Genomic DNA, 14,592 nt, shown 5'->3' on the forward strand with positions numbered 1-14,592 from the left:
ATCAAGAAACAAGAGAAATTCAAAGTACACAACTTAACATGACATCTTAAGGAACTATAAAAATAAGAACAAAGGCAACCAGAGTCATCAGAAAGAAGGAAATAGTAAAACTTAAAGCAGAACTAAATGACACAGAGAACAATAAATGTATAGAAAAAATTAATAAAACAAAGAGCTAATTCTTTGAAACAATCAATAAAATAGACAAACCACTGCTAGACTTACTAAGGAAAAAAAGAGGAATGACTCATATAAACAAAATCTGAAATGAAAGAGAAATTACCACAAACATCATAGATATATAAATAATCATTGGAGAATATTATGATAGATTATATGCGGCCAAATTCGACAACCTAGAGGAAAAGGATAAATTTCTGAAACTATACAATCTTCCTAGACTGAGCCATGAAGAAGTGTAAAATTAAACAGACCTATGAGTAGGGAGAAATAGAAACAACTATCAAAAACCTCCCAAAATACAAAAAGTCCAGGACCAGATGGCTACACTGGTGAATTCCACCAAACATTCAAAAAAGATCCGGTTTGGCCCTGGCTGGTTGGCTCAGTGGTAGAGCGTCGGCCTGGCGTGCTGAAGTCCCGGGTTCGATTCCTGGCCAGGGCACACAGGAGAGACGCCCATCTGCTTCTCCACCCCTCCCCTTTCCTTCCTCTCTGTCTCTCTCTTCCCCTCCTGCAGCCAAGGCTCCACTGGAGCAAAGATGGCCCGGGCGCTGGGGATGGATCCATGGCCTCTGCCTCAGGCGCTAGACTGGCTCTGGTCGCAACAGAGCAACGCCCTGGATGAGCAGAGCATCACCCCCTGGTGGGCCTGCCGGTGGATCCCGGTCGGGCACATGCGGGAGTCTGTCTGACTGCCTCCCCGTTTCCAGCTTCAGAAAAATACAAAAAAAAACAAACAAACAAACAAAAAAAACCTGATTCCTATCCTTCTCAGTCTTTCAAAAAATTGAAGAAGCAATACTCCCCAACACATTTTATCATAAGAACATAACCCTCATACCAAAACCTGGTAAGGACAACTCACAGACACACATAAAAAACTACTGACCAATATATCTAATAAATATAAATGCAAAAATCGTAAAGAACACAAGCAAATTGAATACAACACATTAAAAAAATATTGCATCACGATCAAGTGCAATTCATTCCAGGAGCACAAGGATGGTTCAACATACAGAAATCGATCAATGTAATATACCATGTCAACAAAACAAAGAACAAAAATCAAATGACCTTATCAAAAGATGCAGAAAAGGCATTTAATAAGATACTACATCCCTTTATGTTTAAAACTCTCAATAAAATCAGAACAGAAGGAAAATACCTCAACAAAATAAAGGTCATATATGACAAACCATCAGCTAATATACTAAAGGGTGAAAAAAACGAAGGCTTTTCCTCTAAAATCAGTAACAAGACAAGGCTGCCCAGTCTCTCCACTCTTATTCAACATACAGAAGTTCTGGAAGTTTTAGCCGGAACAATCAGTCAAGAGAAAGAACTAAAAGGCACCCATATTGAGAAAGAAGTGAAGATATCACTTTTTGCAGATGACATGATCCTTTATATGGAAAACCCCAAAGACTCCACCAAAAAACTATTAGAAACAATAAACCTATACACTGCTTGTGGTAATGCAAATTAGATAAACCATTATGGAAGAAAGTATAGTGGTTCCTCAAATTAAGAATAGAATTACCATATGACCCAGCAATCCCTCTACTGGGTATCTACCCTTAAAATTTAAAAACATTAGTACATAAAGACACATGCACCCCCATACTCATCACAGCATTATTCATAGTGGCCAAGACCTGGAAACAACCAAAGCATCCCTCAATAGAGGATTGGATAAAGAAGATGTGGTTCATATATAAAATGGAATATTACTCAGCCCTAAGAAATGATGACATAGGGCCATTATGACAAGATGGATGGACCCTGAGAACATTATACTGAGTGAAATAAGTAAATCAGAAAAAGCTAAGAACTGTATGGCTTCATACATAGGTGGTATATAAAACTGAGACTCATAGATATAGATAAAAGTGTAGTGATTACCAGGCAGAAAAGGACATAGTAGAGCAGGATGAAGAGGAGATTGCAGAAAGTGTGTAAAGAGGAACAAATATAAGTGATAAAAATTATTTGACCTTAGGTGATAGAAATACAACATATTCAACAGTTCAAATACTATAGAAATGTTTACCGGGAACCTATGTGCTGTTATTGATCAATGTCACCCTGTTAAATTTAATTTTCTAAATAAAATTTTTAAAAAAGAAAACAAATAAAGAGAATATGAATATTTCAATTTTTTATTTCAAATTAGGCCTTTATCATATTTAACTTAAATTTTAACTTTACCTTTATTTCTTTAATGTAATTCTTCATAATGTTTAATGTAGGTGTCTTCTATATTTAGATCAGTAAATCTACTACCAAAGAATAATTTAATGTCTGTATTATTATCTAGCCTTTGATTCAGTGAAAAAGTCACAGGCAATTATGTTGTCATAATTTATTAAATAGTACTAAAGAAAAGAAAATATCGAATTCATGAGCCATTAGGTTTCTCAAGCTATATTTCTAGTAAAATCTTATAGAGACATAAAAGGTTCTGTGCACTTGTACATCTTAAAAACTGCCAAATCATACTATTAGTTTTATTAAATTAGATATAATTCCTACTTTTGGAAGTAAATTAAATTTCCACATCTAGAACTACTTCTAAAGGAATGCCGTGGTGTCCATGGAGGCCTAGGAAAGGGTAAGCACTTCACTATCAACCATCAGTAACAAGGCCATGCCTCCCTACATGGTGCCACTGGAGACCAGTGAGCCAGAACTCCCAATCATCATGTATCATGCAAACACAAATCAAAAAGAAAGTAGGAGTGGGTATTTTAAAATCAGATAAGGTAGACTTTAGAGCAAAGAAAGTTACCAAAGACAGAGAAAGACATTACATAATTATAAAGTGATTACCAGAAACATCTATCAATCTTACATGTGCAAGCATCAAACAATAGAATTGCAAAATATATGAGGCAAAAACAGAACAAAAAGTGAAAATAGATAAACTGACAAATGCAGTCAGAAACTTCAATAACCATCTCTCAACAAATGGTAGAACAACTAGACAAAATCATCAAGGATGCATAAGAAGTAACAGCACTAACAAACAATAGGATCTAATTGACTTTAATAAAACATTTCCCTGTGCTCGCTTTGGCAGCACATATACTAAAACATTTCACTTAACAACAACACAGTACAAAATTTTTTGAAGTATCCACATAACATATACCAAGACAGACCATATTGTAGAGCCACAAAATATAAAAAAAGAAAACCTCAACAGATTTAGAAGAATTCAAAATATTCAGGGTGTATTGTCCAACCCCAACGGAATCAAACTAGAATTCAGTATCAAAACAGTAACTGGAAAAGTATCTAAAAATTAGCCTGGTGACTAAGGCAACCACTTTTAATGATTATTGGGTCAAAGAGGAAGTTTTAAGGAAAATTTTAAAAATATGCTAACCTTAATGAAAATCAAAGTAGAACATACCAAAATTTGTGGCACAAAGCTAAAGTACTGTTGAGCGGAAAATGTATAGCATTAAATGTATACATTGGAAAAAAAGTGAAACCTCAAATCAATAATCTAATCTCACACTTTGAGAACCTAGAAAAATAAGAGCAAATTAAACACAAAGCTGTTGGAAGAATGGCAATAATAAAGAGCAGAAATTAAGGAAATAGAAAACAATACAATAGAAACGGTGAATGAAAGAAAGAGCTGGATCTTTGGAAAGACAAATAAAATGAACAAATCTCTAGCAAGATTAGCAAAGAAAATTTTGTTGGGAGGAGAAACTGTGTTAAAGGAGAAACAATTACCAATATCAAGAATGAAACAAGGGGTACCACTTTCTTCTCTTTGTGATATTTAATCCCTTAACTGTTGCACAATTAATGCAGCTCCTCAAGAAGGGCTGAACTTCTTTCTGATAGTAATTTTAAAAGTAAGTTCCTAGAGTAAGGATTCTGAATATGCAGTTCTCTCTTTGATCCACTACTGCAACCTCAACTAAGCAATGAAATGTTTTTGGTGATGATGAAATTTTAAGGTTGAAAAGTACAAATAATGAATAAGCTCCCCAAGGGTTTAGATGTTTCCTTTGTAATCATAGCACATCCCAAGCATAAAAAACAATGTCCACTGTATCTTAGAGACAGTCAATATTTGTTAAATGAATAATTGAAGGAATTAAAAATTGGACAGGGTACAGACAGTACACATTAAAAAATAGACTGTGAGTTTAGATAAATGTTTGATTTATTTTATTTCATTAAAAAGAAATATTTAAGTCATTTTGGGAGGGGCAGAAAAGCTGCAAATAAAATTTGGCTTAAGAATAAATATGACCTAAATTCTTGCTCAAACTTTTCAATGTTCCTGCTGTATTTCAGACCATTCAACTGCATGGATTATGGATCTCTATCTGCTTGGTCTATTTGAATAATACTCTTTCCCCTAATATTTCCCAAAAATATATTACAAGTCTTAGAGAAAATGAACTGTAAACAAACTAGTCTTAGTGAACAGTAGATTGGAATACAGAATAAAAAGACTGGAGAAATGCAGGTGGCTTATTTTAGAAAGTTAAGTGATTAAGTACAGTGATAATTTCTAAAAAGGAAATTGAGCTTCAATGAAGCATGCATGTCCTTTCCTACATTATCTGCAACAGTGCGTGTAATTTGCACACATTTAATTAACTAATAAAACCCGTATCAGTAAAATCAGGTTTGGAAATGTCATTGTTGATAACATGCTGTTCCATCAGGTTTAGTTGATTATTTTTTGTTTTGTTAACACGAGACTACATATCCAAAGATGCTATCCAGCATGGCTACTTGCTTTCAAGAATTTTTTGTTATTTAAAATATGTTGGGGTTTCCCACCTAGGGTAGAATTTACAGAATTATTTAAATACAATTCCCTAAATAAGGCATGATCTAAGAAAAACTGAGGCATATAAAGGAAGCATTATTACAAGGCGATTCATTCAACCACAGATTATGTTCTACAAACGAATCAGGTTGCTAGTTTGACTAGAGATAACATAGTGTATCTCTTCCTTTGTAACATGGATGGCTTTTATCTCTGTTCCCTGATACAGAACCCTATTAAAAGCTTAGAAAATACTGCTAAGAAACAAATCTTAAAGACACTGCATAAGTATAAACAATATCTTTCGACCTATATTTTACACAACACAGTAAGTTTTTATTATATATTGAATCCTATTTTTCCCTGGAACTGGGAGAATCAGCAGAAGAGTCATTTGTTCTCCACATTGTCACATAGATATACAGTAGTGTTATCTTTGTCCAGAAAGAAATTTTGATTGGAATCTGACAGGTGAAGAGATGGAAGGTAATGCCATACATAGTCAGCTGTTCATAAGCAGAGGTCACCATCCAAATGCCAACTCAGAAGAATAATAATTGTTCTCAAGGTAATAAGTTAGAAACTCCCCTACACTATAGGATCTGTGCTTCATTACAACATATACACATATATAAAATGGACGTATGCATGTATATGGGTCTTTACACTGACAACTACAATGCTTCTCTAGACCTAGGTTTCGTTGTTGAAAATTAAGGATTTTACCTCTTAACAATCTAGCAGACTAATTTAAAAGCAGTCATATTTCAAGCAGGTAGGAAAATAATAATGTTTATTAAAATCCCTCTGTGAACAAGAAAATGTGATTATGTTTATGCAGTTGTTTCTGTTGCTGTTAATTTTTAAAGGCAACATATTTGACTACACATGTTGAAATATTAAGAAAGTAGGCTTGAAAATGAGGGTTTGAAGATTAGATAGAAGTTCTGCAAAGCCGTATCGATAGAACTTGATGCATGACCAGACATGGAAAGAGTGGTCCAGAAAAATTCTGTTTCCAATAATGGAGATTAGAAAACCCCAAGTATTATTTCATGATAAGTGTCAGGAAAGGATGTCAGAGAGGATGAAAGAGAAATCAGAAGTTCATTCTGGCATATGATGGAAAGATTTTTAACCTGAGACTTATGATGTCTTCAAAGGAACCACTGATGAAAAAAACAAAAGTTCGTTCTGAAGGGATCAACTTTCAGGTGACTATACGAGGTCCTCCTAATGGAGATGTGCGACAGGAAGTCAACATAATTGTCGATGGCTTAAGAGAGAGGTCAGGAACTAGAAATAAACATTAGGGTGCTTATCATTGGCCTCTCTGGGTGTGTGTGTGTGTGTGTGTGTGTGTGTGTGTGTGTGTCTTCACTACAAGGACAATTATCTATACATTGTTTTAAATTTCAGAGTTAGTTCATTTATTTTCATCAAGATTCACTTAATTCATGATGTTTATTATCCCATCACTTGCTAATAAAATAGAAAAAGGAAAAAATACTACTAAAAGTCATAGTAGAGCAATGTGCAGCACAAATAATTAACTCTGAACAGCAATTTTATTAAGATATTTCCTTCACGAAAAGTAAAAACATTAAAATTGCCTTAGCGCTTTAAAAATTATTAACTTACCATTCATCAGTATGATTTTCTTACTAGCTACTCTAACTATATCACATAAAATTCTCCATGAACCTTGCTTTCCAGCTCTAATTCTTGCATATAGTGATTAAAACAGAAATTTTTTTCTACATTCAACAAGAGTTCTCTTTGGAGAATTTATTGGTGATATTTACTAAGGCACAAAATCCACTGACATCATTTAGTACTTATGAAAGCTCTGGGTAGAGATTCTATACATTTTGCAACCATTAAAGAAATAGCCATTCATCAGTATAACTTTGATTCCTAACTGTGATAACCTGTTTTTACCTAAAAATGAATACTTGCACTGTGAGGCTCAAGTCATTGGGGTGAGAGATGATGCTTGGAGACTTGCATTTGTACTTGTTATGCAATGTATTTATTTATTTATTTTCATTTTATTGAATTTATTGGGATGACGCTGGTTAACAAAATTATACAGGTTTCAGGTGCACAATTTTACAACACATCACTGTACACCATATTGTGTGTTTGCCACCCCAAGTCAAGTATTCATCCATCACATTTATCCCTCATTACCCTCCTCACTTTTCCCCCTGCCAGGGAAATCATGACTTGCTTGTGTTTCTGAGTTTATTTTTGTAATTTTTTGCTCAATTTTTCCACCCCTCACCCAGGCCCCCTACAATAGCTATCTCTCTGCTCTCTATGCGTCTGTCTCTATTTTGCTTGTTAACTCATTTTGTTCATTAGATTCTACATATGAGTGAAATCATATGGTACATGTCTTTCTCTGACTTATTTCACTTAGCACAATACTGCATAGGTCCATCCATGCTGTCAGAAAGGATATGATTCCCTTCTTTCTCACAGCCATGTAGTATTCCATTGTGTAAATATACCACAGCTTTTTTATCCACTCATCTACTTTATGGACATTTGGGCTGCTTCCAAATCTTGGCTGTTTTAAATGGTGATGCAATAAACATAAACATAGGGATGCATATATTCTTTCAAATTAGTGCAAGACACTTAAAATGTTAATAGCCTCTTGAGTACTTCCTTGAGAAGTATTTATTTACTTCAAAATGTTTCTGAAGATTAGTAAAGTAACTAAGAATATTACAAAGTCCCTTCTATGTAAGAATGCAAAGTTACTTGATAAAGTTACTTCCAAATCCTATTACCTCTTAGTTCAGTCTAAACCCGTATTTATTTGGAACTTAAGTGCCTAACAGTACTTCCGGCTGAACTCCATCATACACTTGTTTTATTTTTAATTAAAGTCACTGTGGTGAAAACAGCTGTAATTGGTTGCTTGCTGGTTTACCGGCTGCAAGCACTTTGCACAATTAATGTGTGAGCATGTAGCAGAAAGCCACGTGTGTGTCTCTATGAAAAGCTATGGGCGCTTTCCCTCAGATTGCTCTCCCGCCACTGCGAGGTAAGGTTCCCTGATTTCCTCAGCCGCTGCCACCATGAGGGGCAGTATTCCTGATCCCTTGCCCTGCACTGCAAAAAACAGATTTTCGTTTCTTTCCAATAAATGGATATGGCCGATACTTTCCAGCTCCTCAGTTTATCTACCGTCTGCCCGTCTTCAATGTGAACCTGCCTGGCCTGAAACACCAGCATTACAGTCACTTGGACAATATTTACTATACTTTTGCACCTTTCCCCTGAAGTTATTCTGTCCTGATATTGCAAGAAATAGTTCCTCCTACCCTCTTGCTCTCCCCTTTATTGTGTTTACAGCCCTTAGTGATTAAAGAGACTCGATCACAGGTAAAGTCTTTCTAGGCATCAATACCGTAAGTAGACAGTACATTGGATTGTTGGAAAAACAGCTGTGTTAGGCTTGCTTGCTGGTGTAGTGGCTGCAAGCACTTTGATTAGTGCATAAGCATGTGACAGAGGCACGTGTGCATAACCTATGTAAGACTATGCGTGCTTGTGATCAGGAGGGATGGCAGATGTTAGATTGTGAATTGACTGCCTGCCACTATGGGGGGCCATTTTTGCTGTTTGTTTGCTGGAAAAGAGGTTCTCCCCTGCCTGTTTGCTCATCCGCCATTGAAAGAATCTATTAAATGGTAATGCCCCAATGTTTTCTGGTTCCACAGCTCCTTTATAGTCTGTCTGAATCCAATGTAGAACTGCTGGTCTTGGCCACTAGCATTACACGGACCCACCGATTAGAAACTTAAAAGTAAAGGGGTTAGTTGAGAAGAACCAAAACATGCTAGATAAATAGGGGTGGCTCCAGAATTTCTGTCTACAAAAAGCTCAGCACAGGTGATCTGATGTGTAGAGGAGCTGGGGCAGCCAGTGAGCTTATACAGCAAGTATATGGGTTTCCTTTTGAATACCTATCAAGAGTGGCCTGAGGAACAGAACTGGAAAATATATTATGGAGTTAATGAACTCCAAAACATACCCCACAGCATCCCAACAACAGAGGTTATTAGTGACCTTATTTCTAACAAAAACAATGCTGTCCCCTTTAACCTCCTAATTCACGACTTATTGATGTTTGAGACATGACGTGATCATCAAGCCACAGAAGAAAGGCTAACTGGAGGATGAACAAAATACTCAGCAGCAATTCTACAAGTGAACAATGTCCGTCTTCTCCCAGAATTCTACCAGTGGTGACTGTCTGCCTTGACTGGTAACAACTCTGAAGGAACGCTGACTCGGTGACTGTGCAAACTTCTTCGCCCTTACCAAGCTTGGGTTTTAATGCCCAAATTTTTCTGTCTGACTGCTAATGCTGTTCCTGTAGGTTTCATCCATCGCAGTCTATTAGTATTTGCACAATCTTACATCTCATAATATGAGGCATTTCTGTAAGCAGCAAAATCAAAAAAATTTTTCAGATATATTGTGGATTTTTTTTAGCAAGATAGACAGGGACAGACAGACAAGAAGGAAAGAGATGAAAAGCATCAATTCTTTGTTGTAGCACCTTAGTTGTTCATTGATTGCTTTCTCATATGTGCCTTGACCCAGGGGCTCCAGCAGAGTGAGTGACCCCTTGATCAACCCAGTGACCTTTTAGGCTCAAGCCAACGACCACGGGATCATATCTATGATCCCACTCTCAAGCCAGTGACCCCGTGCTCAAGCTTGTGCACCCCCACTCAAGCCAGATGAGCCCACACTCAGGCCATTGATCTCAAGGCTCGAAGCTATGTCCTCTGCATCCCAGTTCAACACTCTATCCACTATGCCATGCCTGATCAGGCTATTTTGTGGAATTTTTAAATACCATTTTTTGTTTTCTGAATACATGTAGCATTTGTTCATTGTGGATGGTTTAGAAAATACGAAGAAAAAAGAAAAAACGGTTAAATATTCCCACAACCCAAGGATAACAATTTTTAAGTCTGGTCAACATCTCATTAATATCTATGGCTTAATGCTTATTTCCCTATGCAAGGTTTTTATATCACAGGCTGAGTCCCACACAGCAGGAAAGAAAACTCTTTTGTCTCAGGAGTTTGTGGGGAGGATTTAGAGGCAAAGGTAGGAGAATCACAGTGCCAGAATCTTCCTCACTTGAGCTTAACATCTTGGGAATGAGGTGGAACAGACAGAAGCTATGTACTTTTGAGCATTCCCCATGTTTGGAACACTGGAAGGAAAACTCCTCCTGGCTGCTATGGGCCAGACATGGCAGGAAAGCTCCAGAACTTCAAGTGAGCAAGAAGGAGTACCCAAAGGTTCTCAATTCCGGTGGAAACCAAAGACACTGCAGCCTAGGGATAAGGGATGGACCACCTGAGCTGAACAAATATAAGTGATTGCCAAATATCAGATGGAATCTGTAGGACTAAGCCAGAGGGATCAGTCAGAGAGAAACCCAATTTGCAGCTTTCAGAAGAACATAAACCAAGAATTCAGAGGATACATAAAACCAAGAATTCAGAGAATACAATCAGACCAAATATTCCACAGTGGATGCAGCTCCCACACCTCAGAACCATAACACCAGTCCCACAATAGGAAAAATACAATCAAAGTACCTCCACTATCCTCTCTAGAAAACCCTAAGTCTTCCTGCGTATACAGACCTTGGGAAGGGAAGGAGAGGAGTAACTGTAATAAGGAGTTAAACTGTGAATTTATTAGATAATTACCCAATAGAAAATGTTTGACCTGTGGTGGCGCAGTGGATAAAGTGTCGACCTGGAACGCTGAGTTCACTGGTTCAAAACCCTGAGCTTGCTGGGTCAAGGCACATGCGGGAAGCAACTATGAATTGATGCTTCCCATTTCTCCCCCCCCCCTCTCTCTTTCTCTCTCTAAAAAAATCAATAAAAATATAAAAGTGTTTGGAAATCAAAAGCTACTTTGGAGAAAAATGATACGATGTCAGTTAGTTCACCAACTTAAGTCAGGTTCCATCACACTTCCACCATGTCTACAGAGATCCTGTTTTCCTGGATATCTAATTTCAAGGTGCTCAGTTTTTTATTCATATACATATACTGCACAAGAGTAGTGTCATGTTTCATAAATCCATTATATTAATGTATATGCACTCATGTCCTTGAATTGTACTAACATTTGGGCTATTGTAAACTGACCTCTCATTTCATGTTGCTCTGCATGTCTGGTTTATTATTATTATTATCATCATCATCATCATCATCATCATTACTTTTGTTGAATACTCACAAATCCATTTTCAAGCCCTGGACCCCTTCCTTGAGGACCAGTGCCCCACTGACATCCCTGCCTCCAGTCTCCTTTGCGAGCCATTTTCATTTCCTGCATTGGCAGTTCCATGTTCCAGGCCAGGCTGCAAATCCCTACCACAACCTTATGCTTGACTATTCAGATTCTCTAAGTGGTTTTCACTCTGGGGTTTCAATCACCTTCTGGTCTCCGCTTTCTGCTCAGTAAGAGGCACTGTTTATCCTGCTCTGATGTTTTTAAATTGGAGATAGTAGCTTCTGGAAGGATGCTCCTTTTCAGACTCCTAGTAGGAGCAAGAAATTTTCTGTATAATGGTATTTCTAAATTTCTCCTTTAAAAAATATACTTCTTCTTCCAGTGATGTGAGGTAAGCTGTAAAAAACCTATGTTTAATATAGGAGTAGAGGAGGGAGCACAGCTTGCATTTTGACTATTTCTTTTCCAACAACATGTTTAAAGTTTTAAACATGTTTTTCTTGCCTTATTACCTATCATTTATTCAAGATAGTAAAGCATAGAGATTAAGAAATCAAATATTCAAAATGTTTGGCATCAACTCTGCATTGGACACAACAACATATATACTATACTATGTTTGCTATGCTCTAGACCAGCGATTTTCAACCAAAGTGATGCAACAATTTTTAAAACATGCACTACCTGACTATTTAGTCAGGGGCACTGACCCCTTTTCCTTTAGATTGTCAAATTAAAAAATGACAACAATCAATACAACAATTACTATCCAGTGTGAATGAGTTAAAATTACACCTATATTTTTTTGTCAGCTCGGCAAAAATACATTTTTTGGTGTGCTGCAGAATTTTAGTAATTAGTTTATTAGTACCATGAGGTGAAAAAGGTTGAAAATCACTACTCTCAGCTTATCCTGCCTTCCTCCAAATAAACAATCATTCAGATAACCTCTGCCTCAGACCTATCACGCTATCTTGAAATGTTTTCTAACATTTACAGTCAGCTTTTAAATTTTTATCTCCAATGCCTCAGAATCGTTTTCCATGTTTCAAAAGTACTTCAAACTGTATTTAATGGTATTTAAACTCTGGCCATAATCCCACTTTAATATGTAACCCTTTTGTAGGTTGCACACTCAAGAATTTTCATATCAAATATACATTCATTAAAAATGCCTACATACACATACATACACACACAAATACATACACACACAAATAGATATATACATAACTTTATTTTCTGCCATCTCACAAATTCACAAACTGCATTTTCACAATTACAGTAAAACACTTTGACTGATTAGGCACCTTTCACACAGTTATGCACTGAATACAGGTGCGGGGTAGACATGACTAAGGAAAGCAACACCTATGTTCTTATAAAGTTTTCACACTTTGCTGAAGTCACATGACATAAAATTAATAAATAGCTGAATTTATTTCCCCAAAACCATGGAAACAACTGTAGAAGAAACCATTTTCCAAAAGGTTCTCTCTTTTGAGAAATAATAAAACAGATCAATTACTTACTATTTGGACCTCAAGAAATGTGCTGGATGATGACTGCATGCTCTTACATGAAAAATTGGTGGTCAAATCATTATGAATTGCTTCAAAGTGGGTTTTTCAATGCAGCCTTTGGAGTCAAGCTGACTCTACTGAATAGCTGTGGAGTCCTCTTAACTTTTCAATGCCTTACTTTCTTCAGGCATAGAATAGGGATGATAATATTGACTGCCTCATAGCACTGGAATGACTACAGCAGAAAATGCAAGGAAGCATTTACAATAGCCTCTGCCAGACTGTAAACATTCAATAAATGTGTGCTGTTATCAGGAGGACTACCATCATGGATGTCTTTCTAAGAATGAGAATGTTTCCTGGTACTCTGTATCCCCGAAGCAAGCCACTCACAGGTCATTTCCAACCAGTCACCTCCGAGTTCTTCTAAGATATACTTAAGTGGGGATTACATGAAATGTCAGAAAACAGTAACATGTAGAAGTTTAAAGTTTAGGGCCCTGGCCAGTTAGCTCAGTGGTAGAGCATCAGCCCAGTGTATAGAAGTCCTGGGTTCGATTTCCAGTCAGGGCACACAGGAAAAGTGACCATCTGCTTCTCCATCTCTCCCCCTTTTCTTTTTCTCTTTTCTCTCTCTCTCGCCCTCCCATAGCCATGGTTTTATTTGAGTAGTTGGCCCCTGGGGCTGAGGATGGCTCCATGGCCTGCCTTAGGCACATTACTCGGTTGCTGAGTAATGGAGCAGTGACCCTAAATTGTCCTATAGAGAACTTGCCAGCTAGATGCCAGCTGGGCACATGCAGGAGTCTGTCTCTTAGCCTCCTCACCTCTAAGTACAATAAAAGAAAAAAGGAAAAAAATCTAGTGTGACATAAAGACTGGTGATAGTCAATTATATAGAATTCCGTACAATTTTTTTTTATTAAGTAAGAGGCAGGGAGGCAGAGAGACAGACTCCTGCATGCACCCAAACTGGAATCCACCTCACAAGGCCCTCTGCCCATGTGATCCTCTGCCCATCTGGGACCAATGCTCCATGTGCCCAGACCAGGAATCAAACCTGGGACTTCCACATACCTGGTTAATGCTCTACGACTGAGCCAACCAGCCAGGGCCTCAGAATTTCTTACATTTTTAAGATAAAATACATTTTTCCCAGAGAGTATTGTGGTCTCAAAAACATTCTCTGTCACTGGAGGATAGAGTCAAGTATTGAATGATTAGATATTGCTAGGAATCTATGAATGACTTTTATATCTCCTTTCTATTCACAGATAATTCAGTAGTGGGTAATGAGAAATTAATTTCACTGTAGTTTCAAAAAAACTGAATAGAAGAAAATAGTAAAACCAAAAAGCACACTGAAGCAATTAAAACACTGAATAATTGCCTGACCAGACAGTGGTGCAATGAATAGAGTAGCGGACTGGGATGCAGAGGATCCAGGTTCAAAACCATGAGGTCACCGGCTTGAACATGGGCTCATGGACATGACCCCATGGTCACTGGCTTGAGCCCAAAATCACTGGCTTGAAGCTCAAGGTTGCTGGCTTGAGTCCAAGGTTGCTAGCTTGAGAATGGGATTATAGTCATGAACCTTTGGTCACTGGCTTGAGCCCAAAGTCACTGCTTTGAAGTCCAAGATTGCTGGCTTAAGTTCAAGGTTGCTGGCTTGAGCAAAAGGTCACTTGCTCTGCTGTTGCCCTCGGTCAAGGCACATATGAGAAAGCAATCAATGAACAAATAAGGGGCCTCAACGAAGAATTGTTGTTTCTCATCTCTCTC

General features: G+C 37.4%; 1 protein-coding gene and 1 non-coding gene across 2 annotated transcripts in view; one reads left to right on the forward strand and one right to left on the reverse strand.

Moving 5' to 3' along the window:
- The window catches only part of GPC6 (glypican 6), a 1,355,246-nt gene that overhangs the window by 1,202,112 nt on the left and 138,542 nt on the right, over positions 1-14,592 (reverse strand). The gene's annotated exons all lie outside the window — the stretch shown is intronic.
- LOC136404671 (small nucleolar RNA SNORD42) lies at positions 6,104-6,168 on the forward strand. Its single transcript, XR_010751386.1, has one exon. It is a non-coding gene; the product is annotated as a small nucleolar RNA SNORD42 (small nucleolar RNA).

The sequence above is a fragment of the Saccopteryx leptura genome, chromosome 4 (assembly GCF_036850995.1).
Source record: "Saccopteryx leptura isolate mSacLep1 chromosome 4, mSacLep1_pri_phased_curated, whole genome shotgun sequence".
NCBI classification, from domain to species: Eukaryota; Metazoa; Chordata; class Mammalia; order Chiroptera; family Emballonuridae; genus Saccopteryx; species Saccopteryx leptura.